At 43.1% G+C, this 12,040-nt stretch overlaps 2 non-coding genes and 1 pseudogene across 2 annotated transcripts; all 3 read right to left on the bottom strand.

Annotated features, from left to right (window-relative positions):
* Positions 1-997: 997 nt before the first annotated feature.
* On the bottom strand, positions 998-1,200 carry LOC120461624 (U2 spliceosomal RNA; annotated as a pseudogene).
* A 6,187-nt stretch (positions 1,201-7,387) lies between these two features.
* LOC120461631 (U1 spliceosomal RNA) lies at positions 7,388-7,552 on the bottom strand. The gene has a single exon (XR_005618223.2). It is a non-coding gene; the product is annotated as a U1 spliceosomal RNA (small nuclear RNA).
* Positions 7,553-7,886: 334 nt separating this feature from the next.
* LOC120461620 (U2 spliceosomal RNA) lies at positions 7,887-8,079 on the bottom strand. The gene has a single exon (XR_005618217.1). It is a non-coding gene; the product is annotated as a U2 spliceosomal RNA (small nuclear RNA).
* Positions 8,080-12,040: the final 3,961 nt, after the last annotated feature.

Consider the following 12,040-nt stretch of genomic DNA (forward strand, 5'->3'; position numbering starts at 1 on the left):
TGAGGCTGACCGGAGTACACTATGTACCCCCTTACACCCGCAATTTTAAAATTGGCCGGAGGATGATGGTAACCCTGGAAACCAGCAGGGTCCTCGTTGAGCAACACTTGATACTGCCTTTGTCCGTTCCATACCCCGAATCTGTCTCTTCTGTACCTTACTGTCGATATTATTTTAACATGGTTTTGAAGAAAAGATTCCACCTCTTCATGTTCCATATTCATGTCAAACATGTTGATTGTCAAAATCCGGAAATTATTTCTCCCCAAAGACTGTATTCTAAACTTATCCAGAGGACGCTGACCTTCATTTTCTCTGAACTTTTCCAAAAGTCTCTGAAACAAAATGCTGTCTTTCATCGTGACATCAAAATACTTATCTTTGCCATTTCTTTGGATTCCAAGGATCTCTGGAGGGTCAATCTTCAACAAATTGATGATGACTTTTTGGATGAATTCTTCACTTTCCGGCATCTCTTCTTCTCTGGATCCTTCCCAGTAAAGTCTTGACGTGTTCTTTACTCTTCTCTCAAAAATTCCTTCCGCCATCTCTTCCCCACTCCTTCACAGACCTTTAGCCAACAAGAACTGCGGTCAAGCCACTTGCACTTGATCTTAGCCAAAAGGCCGAGAAGCGATGACGCAGCGACGCCGAGGCGGGGGAGCCGGCAAAGGCCACGCCCTCCTGGGCCTCCCTGTCCCTCTCCCCAATCCTCACCAGCGGTTTGCCAGTCAAAAAAGGGGCTTTTTTTTTTTTTTTTGCACGCTCCGCATCCGGCTCCATGAGCCATAAATGTACATAATGCGCCGTCCCCGAATAGTGGACGGATCAGATGTTAAACTGACAGAGGAACAGGGGTTCCTTTTTGTCTTGTTTTTACACCACAATTCTACCCAGGCTAGTATAGCACATGATCACCTACAACACCCACTCACACTAGCTCCATTATCACCTTCTGCCACACAAGACCACTACATTTCTTTCATTGAACACTTTAGGAGGGTGCACCGTTCCCAGAAGTACTGCAATACCGGGTCGATGCATGGAGTGGACGGAGCAAGCCCCTATTCCATCTCCCAGGACCAAAAATCAATTTAACATATGGTGCCCGGGTAGGGCACGTATCAGATATTAAACTGATAAGAACAGATTTTTTCTTTCTTGTAATTTTTCTTTTTCTTTTCAACAATCATGAGACATTTGAGCATTTACATTTTTCCAGCATCATCATGTTCATTTGGATGTGTTCTTCAGGTATTGTGTTTTTCCAAAGAAAAAAATATTAATAAATAAATAACAATCCATTTAAAATTTGCAAGAAAGAAGTACAAAAAGTAAAACCACAATAAAAAAAAAAAAAAACAAAAAAAAAAACAAGGGGTTACATGGATAAAAGAAGTGATAAAGGATTATCTAAAATTTGGTTCATTTTTGGTAGACCTTTCTTAAATAAAATATTATCTAAAAAGCGATTGAAATAACATTTTTATAAAACTTGTCAAACTTTTCTTGTGCTGGAGCGGGGGTGAGTCCTTAATAATATTTGTCCCCATTTCCTGCTCCTCCAAACAAGGCCCGAGACCCGGCGCTTCAGGCTCTCAGCGGAGATCCTCTTAAACCGTGGCACCGCTGCCCCTTCCAGATGGATGTATGGGGCATCTACGGGCAGTCAGGGCTCATGGCTGCGGGGACCTTTCTCTGTGAAGCTCCGGCTCCCACGTCCGAATGGCAGCATGCGGTGTACTCCTGCATCCTTTTCTTTGCCAGCTCCATGGTGGTATGAGGAGACACCTGCACCTGCTTCCCCACCAGCAGGTTTCTGTAGGTCCAAATAGCGTCTTTTATACAGTTTATGGGGAGCCAGAGGTTTAACGGTGGAGTTGCTGGCTTTCCCTTCTGGCTCAACCCACCCATTATCCTTTTGTAGGTTAGGACCTCCCCTGCTGGTAGGCACGGGAATTGCTGGGAGCCGGCCAGTGCCCACAGGTCCCTCGCAGCGCTGCACTCCCAGAGCGCGTGCCTCACGGTCTCAGGCGCGCCACACCCGGCCCGTGGGCAGCTCAGGTTCCTTGCCATGCCCCGGGAGTGCATGACGGCCCTGACCGGGAGAATCTCATGAGCCACCATCCACGCCAAGTCCCGGTGCCTGTTTAGAAGAGCTGGGTGGGACACGCTGCGCCAAGTTGTTTGGGCTTCGCTTAAGGTGAGCCCGCGCACTGGGCTCACTTGCTCCCGCTCCTGCACAAGAGAAAGTATTGACTTGTGGTTAGTTAAAATGTCTATTTCTTCTTTTTCCATGTTTAACTTGTTTAAACATTTCTTGATAAAACCATATGTTGTGGGTAGGTTAAAAGCCACCGGTTTTGTGTGGTCCCTTTCTAAAAACTTTAAACTTCTAAGGTAAGAACCCATCCAAAACTGAACCATTGCTGTCGTTTTGTTCTCATTTAATGTTGATGTGGCGTATTTCATGTGCAGTGCAGTAAAACGGGCTCCAAGGAATAAATATAAGTCGGGTACTCCTTTCCCTCCATTCGTATGCGTCTTCTTCATCTCCTCCCTCCTCAGCCTCTCCCATTTGGATCCCCACAGAAAATAGAATATAGCCCTGTCCAGGGTCTGCAGGAACCATCTTGGGGGGTTAAAAACAGAGCATAAAAGTAACATTAGTGGTAAAATGACAGCTTTGATGATTAAAATCTTCCCTTCTATTGTCAGGTTTCTTATACTCCAAAAACCTAATCTTTGTCTTGCCTTCCTTAAAACCTCTTCCCAATTCCCTTTTCCTCTTCCTTCACTGTCAAATATTACACCTAAAATTTTTAACCCAGTACTTTTCATTGTTACCTCCAGTCCGGTCATGTCTGTGGGTGTCCAGGGTCCATAAAACTGTACTTGTGTTTTTCCTCTATTGAGTTTAGCCCCACTTGCCCTCCCAAACCAGTCAGTCAAGTCTAAGGTCCGTTGAATCGATAAAATGTCCGTACATAAAACGTTCACGTCATCCATGTAAAGTGCAGTCTTTGCAGTCTGTCCCCCTGTCCCTGGAATTAAAAATCCTCTGATCCATTGATCCCTTCTCAAAACCTGTGCTAATGGTTCTATGCACATTACAAACAAGAGAGGAGATAATGGACAGCCCTGACGGACCCCACAGCGTATATTAACTGCTTTTGTAAGCTGCCAGCTTAACAGGATTCTGCTATTTATATCCCTATATAGCAATCCCACCCAAGCTAGAAATCTTTCTGGAAACCCCATTTTATTCAGTACTTTGAACAAGTACTGGTGCGAGATCCGGTCGAATGCTTTTTCAAAATCTAAATTTAGCACGGCTAACCGAATATTTCTGTCTCTCGCATAACAGATGGTGTCTCTAATCAGTACAAGGCTGTCCGTGATGGATCAGGTCTGCTAAAATCCCTGATAAGCGTGTAGCTAAAATCTTACTAAAAAGTTTACAGTCCACATTTAAAAGAGTGATAGGGTGCCAATTTTGCAAGTCTTCTTTTTCACCTTTTTTATATAAAAGTGTCACTATACCTGTCCTAAAACTGTCCGGTAGAAGGTCACTGTTGTCAAAGTCGTTAAAAACCGCTAAAAGGTCTTCAACTAAAATGTCCAGAAACGTCTCGTAAAATTCTAAGGGAAGTCCGTCTGCACCTGGGGACTTGCCTTTCTTAAAACTTTTCAGGCCTTTTGTGATTTCTAAAATGTTAAAATCACTCCTTAAAAGTTCTTTTTCCTTCACTGTTCTTTCCACCAGGGCTAGCACTTCTTTTAATGTTTCTTCATCTATCTTTTTTTCCTCATACAATGCATCATAAAATTCTTGCACTCCGTTTAAAATATCCCTTGTATTGGTCAACAATATTCCTTATTTATTTTTTATCCTTACCATTGCCCCACTTTTACTCACAATTTTCTTAAAAAAATACCTTGTGCATTTTTCTCCTTCTTCCACCTCTCTTTCCTTACTTCTCAGAATGACTCCCTTACTTGTGATTTCTGATAATATCATCATCTCTTTTTTAACCTCTTTAATTTCTTCATTAAAATCCAAGCCTATATTTAAAAGGTTGAAATAACGTTGTAAACGTTTTTGCAACCCCACCATCTTTTTCTTTTCTTTGGTTTTCTTTCTGTTTCCTGCCCTTATAAAAAAAGTCTTGGTCTTTTCCTTCACCATCTCCCACCACTGTGCTCGTGAATCGAAAAAGTCTTGAAGGGTCTGCCATTCCCTATACTGCTCCCTGTATTCCTTTGTTACTTCTTTGTCTTGTAACAGGGAGCAGTTTAATTTCCAGAGACCCTTCCCTACCGTCACACCCGGGGGGAGTGTAAGAGTGCATGACAGCATAGCGTGGTCAGAAAAGAAAACAGGGGAGATTCTAGCATCGCTCGGTGGGCACTCCCTGGTAAAAACATAATCTATTCGAGAAGCTTTGGTGCCATCACTACTGAACCAAGTGTGGCCCTCTGCTTTTGGATGCATCATCTTAAAACAGTCCGTTAATCTAAAATCTTTTACTATATTCAGCAGTAGATGTGTTGTTTTATCTGTTTTAAAAACTTCCCCCGCTCCTCTCCTGTTTCCTTTTCCTAAAACACAATTAAAATCCCCTGCTAAGACCAATGGGTTTCTCCCTCAAAGGTGGGGTTGCATATCTTCTAAAAGGCTGTATCTGTCATTCTTTTCTGTGTTCCCGTAAAAGTTTAGTACGTTAAAATCCCTCCCTAAAAAAGTCATACTGGCTAAAAGGGCCCGACCGTCTCTTAATATTGTGCTCCCCTTCACCAGTATCTGTTTGTTTTTTATCAGGATGGCTACTCCGTCTGCCTTGTTTTGGTTGGAGCCGCTCCATAAAGAGGATCCTTGCAGCCATTTATCTTCCCACTTCTTGTAGTTTTTTTAAAAAGGGTAGGGCACATTCCTGTAATAAAAACAAATCAGAGGGTTGTGTACTTAAAAAATTTAAAACTGTTTGTGCTCTTATAAGTGACCTCACACTTCTCACGTTTATGGTTGAGATGGTGATGGTCGTGAGCATTAAAATTAGTATAAAAGAAGACAGATACATCATTTAAAATTTTAAAACCATACTATCCATTAAAAAAACAATTGTTCTTGTAAAACCAACTCTTCCTGCATTTCCATTGAAGGGGAGGCAGGGGAGAGAGTTTGTTTTCCTTCTGAATCACAGGGTGAGCTCCTGGGTGTGGATGATTTCAGCTCAATCGCTAGGAAAGAAATCTCATTTGCCGTATGACTTGGGAATATTCTATTTAAATCATCTGACGAGGAGGAGTCAGAAAATCTTCCCATTTTATCTTTATCTATTTCTTTCCAGAGAGGGGAGTGTGCCACTCTCTTTTTATTCATTGATTGAGCGCAGGGGAGTTGCTCACTTAATTGACTTTTTGTTTGTATCTCATCTGTGTCCTCCCCTGCATTTCCACTTACCTCTGTATTGTCTTCACCTGTACCAATTTGAATTTCCTCGCTCTGTTGTACTTCACTCCTTGGCCCCGCCCCTTCATTACCTCTACCATCTGTTCTCTCTTCGGCACTCAGCAGATTTGGCGGGAGATTTGAATTTGTTTGCTCCTCCCCCTCGTTATCTCTTTGTCTGCTTTCCTTCGCCATTTTGTGTGCTTTAACTTTGTTAGCAAAAGACTTTGGACAATCTCTGTAGAGATGAGAGGAGTCTCCACAGAGGTTGCAACTTCTGCCATTGGGACACTCTTCAAAAGTGTGCCCAATTTCTCTGCATTTCCTACAAAACACTTTCTCACACGCCTCTACCAGGTGCCCAAACTCTCCACACTTGCGGCACAGCTTGGGCATCCCCTGGTAGTGGATGTAGCCTCTGTTTTCACCAAGAACTATCATTGATGGCAGATGTCTTAGGCCCTGGTACCCCTGGGGATCCTCCCACTGTTTGATCGGGATCCTCCAGGAACAGTTCCAGATGCCATCCTCATCCACCACCTTCATAGCCTGGCTCTTTACAGTGCAAAATCTACCCAGCCATACACAAATGTCTTCTCCAGTCACAGTCTCATTGAACATCCTAACAATCACCACCTTATGTGTGTTGTCAGTCAACTTCTCAACTTTAAACATGGAGAACTGGGTCTTTACATTCTCAAATCTGTTCCAAAATTCTGCTAGCAATGCTGCATTTCTAAAACTAACGTCAAAGCCTTTATTAAAAGGCAAGGAAAAAATACAATTCAAGTCTTCGGGACGGTAATTTAGCGCTTTCTGTACATACTTCCGTGAAAAATGTAGTCTGGACATTTCAACCGTCTTAACATTGTCTAAAAGGCTAAAACGCACGCTGTGGTGCCTCCGCATGCCGGCACGAGCAGCCGACATGATGGAGGCACCAACAGCCAAGAGCTTTAAAAACTATACAATAAATAAATAAATAAATAAATAGAATAAATAGGTAATAAAAGGATAAAAAAGGGCTTACCTTACAATCTGTAAAATACAAAGCAGCAGCAAAACAATTTACCTCCTGAAAGTTTGGGGCCCGTGACACAAAAGTCTCGAGCCAAGAAAACCTCCAAAAGGCGATCGCAACTCCACCTGACGACCAGATACTTGATCTTAGCCAAAAGGCCGAGAAGCGATGACGCAGCGACGCCGAGGCGGGGGAGCTGGCAAAGGCCACGCCCACCTGGGCCGGATTGGGTGGTCGCGCTGGCGAGATTTTCGGGTATTTTGGATTTTCTGAAAAACCTAATTTTGCACACTAGTCCTAGGTTTTTTGCCCGATCTGACCCAAACCGGTGCAGAAAGATTCTCTGGAGTCTGACTGCCAACAGGGATCGGGAAACAGTTGGAATTTCCATCCACGTTGGCGACGGTACGCCAAAACGTTGGGGGTGGGCGAGGCGGGCTTTACTTAAATGGCTATAACTCTCCAACGGAATGAGACAATTGCACCCAACTCGGTACACCTGTGTACGGGCTCAGCCCCTGGTCACGTGAAGAGGAATGCGGCGACTGGCCACTTGGTGGCACTGTAAACAGAAAAAAACACAACATGGGTGGCTGTATATCACGTGACGTTTCACACGTGCACAATGTTTTCATACCACATGATAGAACTCCTCATTCCGAACAACTTTGCTTCCAGGACAACTGCTGTGAACTAAGTCGTCCGTCAAATATTGGATATTATTTGAAGAATTAAGGAGAAAAAAGAAAACCCTCCTCACACAGACCGGTCCTAGACTGTTTCGTATCTCTCGAGCAACCACCGCAGTTCAACTCTCTGGACTGCCTCTGGATATTGAAGAAGTGGAGAAAAAAAACAAAACAAAAGAACCTCAAGTGGAGCTTTAACAATCTGCCCTTTTAACCAGTGTTGTCCAGGGGAGAGCGCGAACGCAGTCCCCCACTACCATAAATTATGCAGTCGAGATTCCCACATTTGGGGAATTCGCAGGGGTCAGCACAACCCAGAGTGCAATGGCCGAGCCTCGCCCTGGGTGAACCACCTTCCTGATCATGGTGTCTCCCCTGCCAGGTAAGTATGAATTCCCAGGCCTTCAGTCAGAAGCACCCTGTCCCTCTCCCCAATCCTCACCAGCGGTTTGCCAGTCAAAAAAGGGGCTTTTTTTTTGTTTTTTTTGCACGCTCCGCATCCGGCTCCATGAGCCATAAATGTACATAATGCGCCGTCCCCGAATAGTGGACGGATCAGATGTTAAACTGACAGAGGAACAGGGGTTCCTTTTTGTCTTGTTTTTACACCACAATTCTACCCAGGCTAGTATAGCACATGATCACCTACAACACCCACTCACACTAGCTCCATTATCACCTTCTGCCACACAAGACCACTACATTTCTTTCATTGAACACTTAAGGAGGGTGCACCGTTCCCAGAAGTACTGCAATACCGGGTCGATGCGTGGAGTGGACGGAGCAAGCCCCTATTCCATCTCCCAGGACCAAAAATCAATGTAATATATAATGCCCGGGTAGGGCACGTATCAGATATTAAACTGATAAGAACAGATTTTTTCTTTTTCAAATTTTTATTGACACCAAGAAGCTGAAATACAATGTTTACAGTTCACAGTTTAAAATGTCTACATTTTAAAAGGAAAGAGCAAGACTGAAAAGGGGCACATTTAAAATAATTAAAATACAGGGGCAAAGTAAAAACAACAACAACATCAAACCACATTCCGGGAACGGGAGATTGTGTGATTTATGGAGCTGACTAAATTTAAATAGGTTAAAGTTATTTAAAATAGATTTATGTGTCAACATTTGTCCCTCACAACAGAGCTCGAGACCTTGGCATGTGTGCTCAGAGGAGACTCTGTGGAACCGAGGCTCCGCTGCCCCACCTAAGAATGGAGCGAGGGGCATCTACGGGCAGTCAGGGTCCGTGGCTACGGGGACCTTTCTCTGTGTAGCTCTGGTCCCCACGTCCAAGTGGCATCTTGCGGGGTACACCTGCAGCCTTTGTTTGGCCAGTTGTAAGGTGGCGTGGAGGGACCCCTGCAAGTGCTTCCCCACCAGCAGGTTTCTTGAGGTCCATATAGCGTCTTTGATGCAATTTGCCGTAATCCAAAAGTTGGTGCGAGTTTCCACTGGCATCTTTTCTTGACTCAAACACCCAACTAAGGTCTTGTAGTTTTGGACCCCACCTGCTGGCAGGTATGGGAATTGCAGGGGACCAGCTGTTGCCCACAGGTCCCTCGCAGCGCTGCACTCCCAGAGCAAATGCCTCACGGTCTCGGGCACGCCACAACCCGGCCGTGGGCAAGTAGATGTCCTTGCCATGCCCCGGGAGTGCATTACGGCCCTGACCGGGAGGGTCTCGTGAGCCACCATCCATGCCAGGTCTCGATGTCTGTTGTGAAGGGTCGGGTGGGACACATTCTTCCAAACCTCACGTGCTTCTTCTACAGAAAGGCCTTTTATCTATATGTTCTCTCCCGTTCCTTTAAAACAAAAAGCATGGATTTATGATTTGTTAGAAGGGTTAAGTCTTCATTTTCCAAATTAAAACGTTTTAAAAACTTTTTTATAAAACAATATGTAGGGGGCTGCTCCCAAGAACATGGTGTCGTTTGACCTTTTTTTGTCATTTTTTTTGTTCTCAAGTAAGAACCCATCCAAAAATATGCCATTTCCACAGTTTTGTTCTCTTTAAAAGGGGCTGTAGTGTATCTTAAATGTAAAGCTGTGTATATAGCTCCCAGGAAGAGGTAGGGGTCCGGCACTCCTTTTCCTCCATTTTGGGGGGCTCTCTTCATTTCCTCTCGTTTGGTCCTTTCCCATTTGGCTCCCCATAAAAAGATGGCTCTGTCAAGGGCCAGCAGTAGGGACTGGATAAAACACAGAACAAAACAGTAAAAAAAGGGGTAAAACCACAACTTTAATGATTAAAACCTTTCCTTCTAGGGTCAATTGTCTAAGTCCCCACAGGCCTAAATTTCTTCTAGTTTTTGCCATTAATTCCTGCCAATTCCCCGACCCCCCCCCTTCTCTGTCGAATTTCACTCTGAGTATTTTGAGTTCCTGTTTTTGAAAATTTACATCTAAATCAGCTTTTTCTGTGGTGTTCCATGGGCCATAAAATCGTGCTTGTGTTTTTTCTTTGTTTAATTTTGCCCCTGATGCCCTCCCGAAACGGTCAGTCAAGTCCATGGTCCTGTGCACTGATAAAATATCTGTACATAAAATGTTTATGTCGTCCATATATAAAATGGTCTTTGCGGTCAGTCCCATGGTTCCTGGTATAGTCAGTCCTTGTATCCGTTTGTCCCTTCTCAAGATTTGTGCAAGAGGTTCAATGCAAGCCACATACAGGAGAGGGGATAATGGACAGCCTTGACGGATGCCACTACATATATTTATCGCTTTTGAAAGGTTCCCATTTATTAAGATTTTGCTAGTTATGTCCCTGTATAGCAGACCCACCCAAGCTAGAAACCTCCTAGGAAACCCCATTTTTCCAAGCACTTGAAACAAGAACTGGTGCGAGACCCGATCGAAAGCTTTTTCAAAATCTAAATTTACTACTATTAGCCTAATATTTCTGTCTCTCGCGTAACAGATGGCGTCTCTGATCAATATGAGGCTGTCCGTGATCCTCCTCCCAGGGACAGCACAGGCTTGATCCGGGTGGATGAGTCTTCCTAAAACTGTAGACATTCGTGAGGTTAAAAGTTTGCTAAAAATTTTGCAGTCAAGATCTAAAAGTGTTATGGGACGCCAATTTTTGATATCCGTTTTTTCCCCTTTCTTGTATAAAAGGGTCATAACACCACTTTTAAAACTGTCTGGGAGGTGGTCGTCTGTTTCCAAATTATTTAAAACTGTCAACAAGTCATGTCTAATTACTGTATATCCCAAAAGGTTGAATAAAATTCCACCGGGAGTCCATCCGGCCCCGGTGATTTTCCTTTTTTAAAATTCCTTAAAGCATTGTCTATTTCAGATAAATTAAAATCGTTTACAAGCGAGTCAGGTTCTATAGGTGTCTCTTTGATAAAATCTAAAACTTCCTCTAAAATCGAATCTTCAATTTCTTTTTCCGCATACAATTCTGTATAAAATTCCTCTACTATTTTTTGGATATCATTTGTATTTGCTTTAGTTTCCCCTTCCTTAGTTTTTAATTTCGTGATGGCGTTGCCTCTGCTGACAATTTTCTTAAAAAAGTATCTTGAGCATTTTTCTCCTTCTTCTAAGTCTCTCTCCCTGCTTCTGAGTATAATGCCTTTGCTTTCTACCTCGCATATTTTTTGCATTTCCTTTTTTACCTCCTCAATTTCTACTTTAAAATCGAAACCCTGGTTTTGTAAGTTAAAATATCGCTGTAATCTTTTTTGCAGTCCCACCTTATGTCTTTTTTCTTTCATTTTTTTCCTCTTACCTGCTCGTTTAAAAAAAGTCTGGGTCCTTCCCTTCACCATCTCCCACCACTGTGCACGTGAATCGTATAGGTCTTGTATGGTCTGCCATTGACTATACTGCTCTCTATATTCTCTGGCTATTGCCTTGTCCTCTAAGAGGGAGCAGTTTAGTTTTCACAGACCTCTACCAATTGTTACACCAGATGGAAGTGAAAGAGTGCAGGATAGCATGGCGTGGTCGGAAATAAAGAGGGGGGTTAATCTAGCATCGAGGGACATAAGGTCTCTAGTAAATATATAATTGATACGGGAGGCTTTAGTGCCATCACTACTGGCCCAAGTGTGGCCTAGTTCCCCAGGATGCATGCTTTTAAAAGTGTCCGTCAAGCTAAAATCCTGAATTATATTCTTTAAAAAAAGAGATGTTTTGTCTGTTTTAAATTCCTCTCCCGCCCTTTTCCTGTCTTCTTTTTTCAAAACACAATTAAAATCGCCAGCTAAAATTAGAGGAAGATTGCCTAAAAGGTGGGACTGCATGTCTTTAAAAAGGTCATACTTGTCATTTTTTTCTGAGTGTCCATAAATGTTTACAACTTTGAAGTCTTTGCCTAAAAAAGATAAAAGAGCTAACAGATTTCGTCCATCCCTTATCACCGTGCTCCCCTTCACCAAGATTTGGGGTTTTTTGATTAAAATCGCTACTCCATCCGATTTGTTCAAATTGGAGCCACTCCAAATGGACGGTCCATGTGGCCACATGTCTTGCCATTGCTTGTAGCTTTGTTGAAAGGGAAGGGCACATTCCTGTAATAGAAAAATATCCCCTGGGAGTGTACTTAAAAAGGATAAAACCATGTGTGCTCTGGTCAAAGATTTCAAGCATCTTACGTTCAAAGTAGAAATGGTTAAAGTCATAAATAGAGTGATGTAAAAAAACAGGTAAGACATTTTAAGAGTTAATTTTTTTTTAATAAGAGATCAGTTTTCAATCATCAAGTTCTTCTATCTCTTGTAAGTCCGGCCCCTCCTTGATTCCTAAAGTGAAGGACTCAGGTGTGGGGGGATGACTTCCCTCTGAACTAACAAATGTAGCTCTGTGGGTTGATGTTTTAAGCTCCACTGCCAAGAAGGAGATCTCATTGGC

Source organism: Pimephales promelas, chromosome 2 (assembly GCF_988280905.1).
Source record: "Pimephales promelas chromosome 2, fPimPro1.hap1.1, whole genome shotgun sequence".
Classification (NCBI taxonomy): Eukaryota; Metazoa; Chordata; class Actinopteri; order Cypriniformes; family Leuciscidae; genus Pimephales; species Pimephales promelas.